General features: G+C 40.5%; 1 protein-coding gene across 1 annotated transcript in view; it reads left to right on the plus strand.

Moving 5' to 3' along the window:
- The first annotated feature begins 8891 nt into the window (after positions 1-8891).
- Positions 8892-12777, plus strand: part of FAR1 (fatty acyl-CoA reductase 1) — a 37152-nt gene continuing 33266 nt past the window's right edge. Inside the window, exon 1 of the mRNA XM_035327414.1 lies at positions 8892-9045. The gene's annotated coding sequence lies outside the window, so the exon portion shown is untranslated. The remainder of the gene's footprint in view (positions 9046-12777) is intronic.

Consider the following 12777-nt stretch of genomic DNA (forward strand, 5'->3'; position numbering starts at 1 on the left):
ATTCCAAATCCCACAGACGAACTCTGTGAGGGCTTTTTCTTTAACTATCATTGCACGCCAATCAGCAACAGCAACTCCCTGTGCCAGTGCACCTGACTGCAACTAAGATAACTATAGAGCTTTTTAGATAACATGTCTCTAGTGCAGAAAGTATGAGCTTCTGGTGGACTAACAGCAAATAGCTCTGAGCTGTAGAGAACTGATGTACATTGCTGACCTGATCACAAGACCATAGTTCTCTGTGCTATCCCTGCAACTCAATTTGGATAGGCAGTCACATGGTATAAGCAAATTGATGCCCAGCAATCTGGTATATATCTTTTCTGAATGTATAGGCCACTAACTATCCCTTGGAGTCACCTGAGCAAGGAGTTTTTTGACTCACCTTTCATTCAATGCAGGCTACAAAAAACACCTTTCTTTAGGGAACTTTTCTCTCTGGCTTGCCTAACTCTCTGTTCTCTTCCTCCTCTGCTGCAGATGCCTCTTTCCATTCAGCATTTTCCTGCTACAGGGATCCACAGGCAACTTCACAGGAGATACTTAGGTAACTGTGCCGGCCATGACATCGATGTAACTTACCACTACTAGGTGTAACTTCATGTTCAGAACCTCACTTCATCCATCCCTCTCAGTGGATAGTCAAGGCAGAAACAGCTCTGTCCCAGTTCATCCACTACCCTACTGAAACCTGTTCTTTAGAACCTGGGCACTGGGGGGGCAGAAACCAAAGGCAACAGAAAAGTGCCCTGTATTTGACAGGCTAGGTTTTCTCACCTCTGCATATTCCTTTGATGAAGAAGGGCTTTAGCACAGCTTGCTTCAGTCTTCTGATCTGCCTGTTGTGTCAACTGGCAATGAATGTAATACAACATTATCAAACAAAGGATAAAGGATCCAATAAACACCAACAAACTGCAAGCTTCTGAAACAGTGATTATATTACTGATGAAGACACACCACCTTATGTCATGGCTGAAAGCATGAAATGTCATACTTTTACCAGACTAAACAGGGAAATATATGAATTATTTTGATGTTACAAAATCAGAAACAAACACTACGCTAAAAAGTAATAGCTATGGAGGTAACACTGTTGAGAGAAGATGTGCTGCTTATAACAAAGGATATTACTAACTGCATACTAGAACAACAGCAAAAATTATGAAGTAATCATAAGACAAAAGCTTGTGTAATTTTATGTAACTACAAAGATTGAGAAGATTGTCCTTGACATTGTAATAACAAAGATTGAGATCGTCCTTGTTTATGTGAACTAGATGTTGGTATGTGTAGTCAGTCCTTGAGAACAAATTGGAAGCTTATGCAAAAAAACAAACAGATAAAATGTAAATAGAAGGGGGAACAGAACATGAACTCAAAGGTAGCAAATCTAAGAATATGTTATGAAATTATTAAGCAAAAGAAATAAGCATATTTCAGCAATCATATGGAAAACTAATAGCTAAAATGAGTGAAAGTCAAGCATGAAATAAGCTGACAAAAGGAAATGGCAGCAGGCAATGTTGATGTGTGGACACACGCTAGTGTAATTCAGTGATAAGATGAAAAACATCATCAACACAAATAATTAATGATTACTAATTTAAATTGACATTAAAAGAGCCTATAACCTAGAGAAATATGTAGGGGAAGAAATTTCATTTATGTAGAAATGCTTATAGAAATGTGCTTGAGGACCAAAAACAATGCTGTAGGCTGGAGCCTCAATAGTTTTAAATAACAGAAGAGGAAATGAGAACATACTTAACAAAGTCACACTTTTTATGAACTGCTGACATGAGGTAGTTATTAGAAAAACAAATACAAGGCTAAGCTTTCATCAAAAGATCCATTTTCTGCAGAGGCATTAATATATTTTTGTTTTGTAAGATCTCAGTGAAACTTCTTCTGGAATATTGTTTACAATTATGAATTGAATCTGGAAAAGAAGTGAAGAAGGGCTCCCAGAATGATTAAGAAGGAGATTCTCTATCAAAAAAAAAAGTTTACAGAATGTGGCTATTCTAGCCCAATAAGATGAAAGCTGAAATTGGAAATAATTGTTCTCTACACATGGAATCATTGAATCAAAAGGCAAGTGCTGGCAGAGAAACAAAGGTGTACATTGATAAATACATTTAGAATGGAAATTAAAGGACTATTAAAAGAAAGTTAAAAGAAGCAAATGAAAACTGTGCTAAAAATGGAATACGATCATTTTACAAAGGGACACTTCTGATTCAGAGCCTCTGATAGCTGGGCACCAGAGCCCATTAGGCTTCCTTTGATCCTGTGTTCATAACTACACTGCCTGTCTTTTTTCACCCAGTCTGCTGTTCCTAAATGAGCAGTAACTTTCACATCTGTAATATCTGGTACCTTTCAACAACCTGTTCTTTACTGGACTGTTATATTTTAGTCCTATGATCTGTATAGCCACATTCTTAAATGGTGTGATGACCTAAGCCTCACATGGCCTCTGTCCTTCCTCTTAAAGGATCACCCTACAGCACTTCTTGTAGATATCAGCCATTCCAAAATGCAATTACATCAGAAAATTTCAATAGAAAAGAAGAGAGAAAATATCAATCACAAATATCACTAATATTGAACTGACAGAACATAGCATAGTACCAGTAAAGGTGAAAAGAGTTTCAGTCATTTTTTTTTTTCAAAATAAGGAGATTTTCTGAATTTAATTTCCAATTTTCTGAAAATTAATTTCCAAAGAAAAAAAAAAATTATTTGGAAATTACGTTTCATACTTTTGATCATACCTGTCTCAGGACAGGTACTTTTGCTGCTTTTAAGTGAAGTACCAAGAATGCAAAAAGAGAAGTGACATTTGTGTGTAGTCATGCAGGGAAATATAAGAATCAGCCATATCTGATAGCTGAGCAGCTTAAGGCCTGAAAGGCAGAGTATTGCCCAATGAAAGACAAAGTGTGAGAGGCCAGTATTTTTTCGTTTTGAACGAGCTTAATGCAAAGGATACACACCATTGCAGACTGATTTTAAGTGAAGAAATCACATCTAATGATGACAACATCCACTAGAAAATAATCACCAGTGCAAAATACACAAGTAGAAGTAGAAGTTACTTGTTGAATTCCTTTAACATCAGTTTTGGCAGTACAATATATAATGTCATTATTAATGGCTTCAATACAAAAAGGGAAGATATAGTTAATAATATGTATGGAATCAGAAAGCTGAAACAGCCGAAGTGAACAATATCAGAGTACATTTTGAGAATATCCAGGTACTGCTGAAGACTGAAGCAAGAGAAAATTGAATGAAACTTGATAGTACTGGGTGCTAGGCAGTGGACCAAAACTGTTATGAAACTGCTACATGCTAGAGACTTGTTCACTGGAGGATGACACAGAAGCAGAAGTACATGTGTATGCATATGTAATTTCATGCAACCATGAGAAAGACGGATAAAACCTAGGAGAAAAGTTTCCAGTAGGGGCGAGTTAAATATTGCTTTAATTGCTGTACATAATTATAGTTGCTAGGCTCACACTAAAGAAAGATGAAATGAGGAAAAGTGCAGAGAAGCACTACAAGAATGACTAGGGATGTAGAGATCTTCATGAGAAAAGACTAAAATAACTTATTTAGCCTAGCAAAAGAGACTGCTGTAGAATATCATTATTCTTTATAAATTCAGTAGAGAATGAATATTAATTAGCTGAAGAGATATTTCAGGTAAAATAAATGTGAACACACTTGAAGAAATAAGGGGCATAAAGTGCCCATGATATATTTTGTTTGGAAATTAGAATGAGGTTCGTAACCATCAGAGGAAGGAAAATCTGGAGGCATCTTGTAGCAGGAGTGATGCAAGCAAGAAAGCCAGAATTGTGAGAAGGATTATACAGTGTGGTTTTCCTTAATAGTGTAGTTTTGCAGATGACACTAAATTGGGAAAAGTGGATGATAAACCAGATAGGTGTGCTGCCATTCAGAGGAACCTCGGCAGGCTGGAGAAACGGTCCAGAAAGAACATTATGAAGGTCAACAAATGGAAATGCAAAGTCCAACCACTGGGAAAGAACCCATACACCCATATAGATAGCAACAAATGAGTGGAAAGCAGCTTTGCAGAAAAGGTCCTGGGAATCCTGGTGGACAGCAACTTGACCATGACCATGTCCCCACTGCAAAGAAGGCCAACAGCCTGGTCTGTAATAGTAAGGGGATTGCCAGCAGGTCAAGGGAGTTGATCCTTCCCCTCTTCTCAGCACTAGTGAGACACTTCTGGAGTCACAGTGCAAGAGAGATATGTACAGAGTGGAATGAGAGTCCAGCGAAGGGCCATGAAGGTAATCAAGTAACTGGAGCATCTGGCATATGTGGAGAGGCTGAGAGAGCTGCACCTGTTCAGCCTGGAGAAGAGAAGGCTCAGGAGGCATTTTATCAATGTGCAGTGTGTGTATGTTGTGAAGAAGATTGTGCATCAATGTGAAGGTGGAGCCAGACTCTTCTCACTGATGTCCACTGACAGAATGAGATGCAACAGGCACAAACTGAAACACAGGAAATTCCATTTAAACAAAACAAAAAGCTTTTTTCCTTTCTTTTTTTTTTTTTTTTTTTTTTTTTTTTTTTTTTTTTTCTTTTTTAACTGTGGAGGTGGTCAAACACCAGTACAGGTTGCCCAGGGAGGGTGTAGAGTCTTCGTCCTTGGATACTCAAAACCCAGTTGGACATGGCCCTGATGAACCTGCTCTACTTGGCCCTTCTTTGTGCAGGGGGTGGACTAGATGATCTCCAAAGGTCCCTTCCATTCTGTGATTTAGTGGTTGCATAATCTGTACCAAATATACATTGTAATTCTAAGAGTTGCCACTGTAAAATGAAGAACTAGCCCATTAGCATGGAAAATGTACAGCATGGAAAACGTGAGCTGTACATTAGCACAGAAAACATACAGAAGATAGCAGAGTGCGTTCAACTCCAAGCAATATAGAAAGTAACCCATCCAGTTTGTACCTCTACACCTAGTATATGTTAAACGTATTCAGGATTAAATTTAAAAAACACCCAGAATGCTAAGTAAGTATACTCAATCAGTTAATTCATTTGTAAAAGACAAAAGCAGCACTTGACGAAAACCAGCATTACATCCTGGGAGAGTAAAATTGTAATAGTTTCTTCTCTTGAGAGGTTTGCTCTGGTTTGAAGCCAAAGAAAGCTTTTAGTACTGTAACTAATTTTAATACAACGATGAAAATAATTTCCTGGACTTTTCCTAAACGGGTTTAACTACTTTTGGTCAGGCCCTTTGCTTTCAACCATAGTATCTCAAATTAGAAAACAAATAGTTTTACCTGTATTAATTACAGTATCCTGTACCTTGTATGCAAAGCCCTGGATTTGTGCTTTTGCAAAATTGCATCTCCCATATCACAATGAACCACAGAAGCAAGTTTGTAAATTATAGCATAAATTCTGCAGTGCATTCCAGGACTAGAGTGCACTGCATCTTAAGGGTTAGACCTGTTAATGCTCATAACATCATAAATGCACTCTTTATAAACACCTATACATACAGCTGTTAACCCAATTTAAGTATCATATCAGCATAAGCACAAATGAAGTGCTACCAAGATGTAAGTTTGCTGAACAGAAACTGCCTGTGTGCATACTTCTGGCAGCATGGAAAGTAAAATTTGATGATGACTAATCCTTGAACTAAATGGTTGCATTTACCATGTAGAAGCTCACCAAACAGAAGTGAGCATCCATTTGGCTCGCACAAGCAGCTAACTTGTGGTAAATACATGCCTTATTTTATGCAGAAAAAAACACCCTTTATAGTATGTCTACAGCCTATTGAAAAAAAACAACAACAACAACAAAAACAAAAACAAACAAAAAACATGACTGTTGTTTGCCTAAAAACAGTTGTTTCTGAGGTATATAGTGTTGAAGTTATGCACAGAGAAACAAAGTTTTTGTATGAACAGCCTGTTCCTGTGGCATGGCTGTCACTTCTAGTGATACTTCATGATTTTGGCTCTTGTCCTTTCTCACTTCTGCTGGTGGCACTTTTCTCAGTTTCCAAAGCAGGGAGACTGGGGCACCTAGTCTAGGAAGCAGGGTGTAAAAAGTAAAGATTTAAAGGTCAATAAAATGCACAACATTTTTACAACTCTTGGGCTCGTTTAAAGTTGGAAAGATGCAACTAAGTCAGTCCCTAGAAGATTCCTCTGAATGAAATAACTTGTAGGTAGGGGTCAGAAACCTGAATGGATATAAAGACATGAACTGGGTCTCAGTCTCTCTTTCTCTTCCCCCTGACTGTGAATACGGGGGCATTTGTTTCATACTCTCACAGATAACAAACCAAGGTTTGCCTTTGGAGGCTCTTATGTTTGTTCACCTGGAGATTTATATAGTCCTGTGTCACACTACATTTTTGTGTTGGGTAACAGGCTTTCAAACACCTTTGTTATTTAAACTAATGCAAACCTATGTGTTGGTTTTTGTTTGTCCTTTTTTTTTTTTTTTTAAAGTAATTTATTTAGCATTCCCAAACTAGAGCATTTTTATGTGCCTTCTCATTTTTTTCATTTGATGACGATTTCGCATTGCTGCCTACTATAACTAGTTGGGTAGGTTCTTTGAGAAGCAGCCATATGTTACTGCATTAAAGTACAAATGCATTGTGATACCATGACACTGTGATGTTTTTTTTCTGCTCATAAATAATTCAGGAAGGATAAATTAATTGTGACTTTGAAAGGATTTTCTGGAAAAACAACAACAACAAACAAACAAAAACAAAGCAACAACAACAACAACCCAGATCAAAAACCCAGAAGAAACCCCTAAAATTTCTTTCTCTTGAGAAGCTGAAAATGTTTTACAGCATTGTGAATTCACTCCATATCACTGCGATGCTTTGCTTTGTTGAGACATTTTGTCCTAGTGCAGTAAGAGGCTGAGTCAGACAAATGTTACTACATTGAAACACGTTGATATTTTGAGCTCACTGAACAGAACTCACGAATTATCAGTGTGAATGGATAATGCTGTGCTTTGGCTGCTCTTATACTGATAATGATACGATGGCATTGAAGGTAGCTTTGTGATGTTGTGCTTTGCTGTGTTGCCACTAAGTCACCTCGTGGTGCCGCACACACCTGATGTGTGCTGATGACGTGGTTATCTTGTCAGAGGTATGGAGCTGACAGAACTCATGAATGTGAAGAATAGAATTTCAGCCTATCGATTACATGCCTCTACATGTATTTTTCTGGTTTTCCGCTATTCTGCCAAGAAATTTGATTTAAAGTTCTGATGCCAAAATTGCTTTATTATTATAGACTACAATTAATACTGAGTGCATCAGCTAAGGTATTGTCATTGCATTATAACATATCATTAATGAGCTATGACAATCATTGGATTATACGGCATTTATTATATAGAAAGTTTAAAACCCCACCATTTTTTAGCTGTTATCAAATGAGAAAATGAGACAGGACAAAATATACTGCTTTGCCGTTGTTGAATACCACTAATATCTGCCCATTTACTTCCAACTGGTGTCATACACACATTTTACAAAGTGACTTCTGAAAAATGCACCCAAATGGAACCACTGTAATAATATGTATGTGCCCGATAGGATGTGGATTTTTTTTTTTTTTTTTTTTAAACTAATCTTTCTGAAGAGTACATATGCACTGGAAGTAATTCTCCAACTGTATCTCTTAGCTGCTATGGGCTCCACCATACCAGGGAATCTGAAATGTCTATTTCACATAGTCATTCATCCCTATAGTCAGAAAGGTATGTCAGTAAGGTCAGTATGTCAGGATTTCACCAGAACAAGAAAGTGAAACACTGGTGCCGTAATAGCTATAGCGAAGTAGTAAAATCTTTTAGCAGGACCGTGGGAGATTTGAACTCAGATCTTTGCCCTGCCTGAGTTGCTGGTTCTCCTGGGTAGCAGATGATCAGCTAATGCTTCAGCTTCAATAAGCAACTATTACCTGAGGAATAACATCTTTGAAAAACTGCCCACTAGATGTTCTGATAGAGTCTGGCGTTGTGTGGTTCTAAGTACTCTATTAAGAGATTAATGTTTTCATATCCAGAGTATGGTTTAACTTCTATGTAATTAAATCATGGGAGACTCATCTAACAATGAGGAAAACATAAATTGAATAGCTGCTGATTACATGAGCACACCTCCCATTCTCATGGCCTGGATAAGGCAGAAACTGTTCTGAAAAAGTAACATGCAGTTGCACAAGCAAAGTCAATGTTTACAGCAGTTCTCATATAATAATTTATATGCACTGTAATGTGAGCTAATACCGGTTGGGCAAGCTCACATTGGGTATTTCCTAACTTTTGAACACTTGATATATTTTTTTAATCAGATGCATGTCCACCTGTGCAATGCGTAGTTGTGAAACGAATGGTGTACGGTGACAGCGCATGGCACAACGGCACATTGCCCCGTACGGCCTGTCGGTATTTGGTAACAAACATGGGGTAATGTAGCACAATGGGTTTTGTAGCAGAAGTGCGATGAGTATGGGAATAGGCCGGTAATTAGAGAAGGCCACAGGGTCCCGGGGCGTTTGGCTGGCTGGCAGGCGCAAGCCGCCGAACGTTTCTCAAGCATCAATTCAGCCAGTTACAGCCGAAGCCGGCCTAGCGCCTCACTGCTCCAGCCCCCAGCAATTTCACACAGACGAGCGCATTGCAAGAGGCTAACGGGCGAGCGGTGCGGGCCTCGGACCCGCCTCATCGAGCCTGCGAGGTGGAGGCCGCCTCAGGGGCGCTGGGTGTGGTTCCCGCCCGGCCGCCAACCCCCGGCGTTCTCGTCTGTCGGAGCGGCGGGGCCGGGAGCCAATGGGCAGGCGCGAGCCGCGTGCGCAACGGCCAACGGGAGCGGCTCTTTTAGGACCGCTGCGCGGGGCTGCTCACAGTGCCGAGGAACGGCGGCCAGCGCGGGGGCGCGCGTACGGGGAGCCGCGTACGGGGCTCGGCGGGGGGTGCCGCCCGCAGCAGGTAGCGGCCGCCGCGGAGAGGCGGGGGCCGGGCCGCGCCGCGCCGCCCCTGGCCGGGGCCGTTCCGGCGAGGCGAGGCGGTGGGGGGAGTCGGCCGCTGCCGTCGTGCGCTTCCGGGGGCTGGCGGCGGGGTGGCCTTGAGGGGTGGCGCGGGGCTACGCTTCGGGCCAGGATGCTCGGTTCGATGCTTATAAAGGGGGTGGGATCCCGTCCTGGTGCCGCCGCGCTCTCGCGTGGGGGAGGCCCGCGGCCGCCACTCCATCTTCAGCCAGGCCCGGCCCTGGCTTCTCGCCCCGACGGATCCCCTTCTCGGAAATGTCGCCGGGGGTGGCTGTGCGGGGGGAGGCCGCGAGCTTCTCGGCGCGGCACGGAGATGAATGGGGAGGAGAAGGGAAATGGCCTCGTTCCGCAAACGGCAGTCCCGCTCGTGAGGAGATCGGAAGTCGCGGCGGCCCCTGACCCGTGGGGGAGCCAGGGAGGGCCCTGGGGCCCGCGTGGAGAAGGAGCCGCGTGGGGCCGCGGAGTGGGGCTGATGGGTGGCCAACTGCAGCGGCACTGACTGGTAGCAGGCTTGGAATTGAAGCCACCCTGAGTCCCAGGGAGGTAGAAGCCTTTAATTTCACTTAACCTACTTCACAGCTCAAGCAACTGGAAGCTCTTGATATTTTAATAACTGTTTTAGTAGTAATTAAAACAGAACTGGGGTGCGTAGGAGTTTTCCTGGCTAGGGCATCCATCTGTGCAAGCAAGCTTGAAATTCCCCTGCCCTAGTCTCCTCCAATTTGTGGTATCTTGTAATCATAACTGAGGTACCAATACTTTAACAACTTGCAGGTTTTGTATTAGGAATGTATTTCTAAGACCTCATATTTTCAGTTTTTCTACTCTGTTTTTGTACCATCTACTTAAATATAAATTATTTTTTTAAAAAAAAGTGCTTTCCCCACCCAAAAACTCTTAAAAGTGGATATGAAAGATTGGCTTTATAGTTCTGCAACAGCTAGAACAAACTGTAAAAACAATATGCAAATGCAGGTCTGTAACTTTTTACTGCAAGTACTGGGTTTAGTTACCTTATGCAGGACTGCAGGTCTAATGAGGCTTTACTAGAGACAATAGTTTCAACAGTAAATGTACCATGTGCAGTTGTTTTCCATTTTGTGTGACTGATCTATATTAATAGATGTGTATGTCTGCTAAATACTCTTTTCCTTCCAATAACTACAATGGTGCAAACCATCTTAATTCTCCCTAGCAGCTGATACTTGAAAATAAAAAGTTATGAATGAGGCAGAACTGTAACTCTGGTAACAGTGAATGTTTTCTCTTCATCCAGTACTTGATGTTCCGCAGATTTTTTTTGCAAGTGTACAGGATGTCTGCTGGCTAGATGTTAGCAGAAAGCATCGCTGTCAGTTCTCTAGTGACAATACCTTTAAAAGTTGGAGTAATACATGTCTTGAAATACATGTACTAGCATATCTCCTGGAAATGGAGGAGATGGAAGTGTCTATCTATAGAATGTCTTAGCTCCTGACAGGCTGAACTAAAGCTCCTCTAAAGCTACCAAGTACTAGAGAACATGCTAGATGTAGTCAAAGACACAGCTGTATCATTGCAGGGAGCTCAGGTTTGGCTAGCTTCTCACCTGAAATAATTTGTTAGTTTTTTTTTGTGTGTGTCACAAAATATTCAGTGTCTGAGGAAGGTCTGTGTTTGGTAAAGCATGCCTCTTGTCTGTAGGAAGAGGAGCTCCTGTGGAACTTTAAAATGCAAACAAACCTTTTGAAAAGGAACCAGTAGCATCAAAACTTGAACTTTGCTACTTTGGTATTCTGTAGATGGATGGATGGTTTATCTCATGTAGTACTTTAATGGCTGGGCATGGTTAGTGCTATCAAGTACACTCATACTATTTCTCCCAGTTGCTAATTTTGAGCCTTGCAGCAGTCTGGCTGTAATGCAGTCCTCCAGCTAGGTTTTATTTAGCCTCAACACTTTGAAAGTTGCAAGCAGTCCTAGCAAGCACTGTCTTTCTGAATCAAATTGATACTTTTTTTCCTTCTTATCTTTCTTAGTATGTCCAACATGGGGTTTCTTTTGAGGCTTTCTTTTATAAAACTTCCTCCTTGCCTTTGTTAAGCTTTTCCCAAGCCTTTTCAAAGAATGCGACTCCATTCGGGTGCCCTATTGTGTTTTTCCTTAGGGTGTGGTTAGAAAGACTGTCTAGTAGGTATTGGTAAGCAGCCTTTGGTGTTACCTATACACAAACTACATCATGCCAACCTTTGTGTCTTTGCTTAGCTTGATGTTTGTAGGAATTCCTGTGCAATGGGTGTAATGGATAGATCCAAGTAATGTATGGAGCCCATATAATCTACATAATCAATAACAGCTAAAGAATTGGAATAAATCTCAGTTCTTCTGAGAACATATATATAATATATTTATTAAATATATATATATATTTATATATAGGCTTTAGATACAACCTACTAGAATGGTTGTCAATGAAAGGGTTATTTTTAGGTTCTATAAGTATTCTTAGCCACATCTGCAGGAATGTGATGGGAAAATAAAGGATCTAAATTGATTTGCGCTGGAAAGCTATTGAATTACCTCATGTTGAAATGTCACGTTGCTTGATGGCAATATACTTGTATGAAAAATTTTGAAAATGGCTTGTTTATCGTTAAAGAATTAAGTTCATGGTTATGGAGGACTTTGTAAGTTTAATGGCGGTAATTTTTGGAAGTCTTAACCTGCCTTTTTTTACAGCTATTCTACAATCTGCTCATCAGCAGTGTGTGTGTTTACTCGGTGTGTCCTTTACTACAAAGGCATTAGAAGCCAGGGCTTGGTGAAACATCAAAGGCACGTGAGAATTTTTGTGTGGAAGTGTAGGGAATTAGTACTAAACATTCACATGTACCTGTCAAATGAGGAATTACAGTATTTTTGTACCTCTTAAATCTCTTAAAATACCTGAAACTATTTCAGTTGGGAGATCTCGGGGGATCACAAAGACTGAATGCTTAGGATTTTTCTTAAATTGTAGGAAGTATGGAAGGAGCCTGGAAGTGGTGATTCCTAGGACTTTGGATCCATTGTATAATGTCTCTTGTAAAATGTGACTCACACCTTCTCATTCTGTGATAAATGTGTAATTTTAAAGGAAGGATAAGAAGGCTTTTTTAGATAACATAGAATTTGCAGTCAGAATATTTTAATAAAATTAATCACACAGTTCAAGGAAATACTGCTAAAAGACTAGCTCAAATGGCTTATTTTGGCCTTCTGATGTTTTGAATGGCATGTCACAGAGGATGCAGTTTGAGCTGTTGTCTCTGTTCTGGCTGATCAATGTGAGGAACGTGAATCTGGGTTTTAATTACCTAGCTTTGTCTCTCATCTATGAAACTAGATGTACTGGTGAACCGGTTTCTGTTGTTGCTTTGGTTTTGTTTCTTCCTTCCCTCTTATCTTTTGTTTTCTAAACTATTTCAAAGAATCTACCCCACCACTGCAAAATGACAGTATCACAGTAACAACTGGAGCAATAATCCTGCTGCTGTCTAGGCTTTTCATTGTCCTACCTGGACTGGTTCTCAGAATACTCCTGTATGAAGTTTTATAATTGATGCCTTTGGCTTGTATTCTTGATGGAATGAATAAGCATTGAGCAATCTTGCAGCTTCAGCATTTTCAGTTGTAGGCAATTGTGAGGCAGTGT

Source organism: Oxyura jamaicensis, chromosome 5 (genome assembly GCF_011077185.1).
Source record: "Oxyura jamaicensis isolate SHBP4307 breed ruddy duck chromosome 5, BPBGC_Ojam_1.0, whole genome shotgun sequence".
Classification (NCBI taxonomy): Eukaryota; Metazoa; Chordata; class Aves; order Anseriformes; family Anatidae; genus Oxyura; species Oxyura jamaicensis.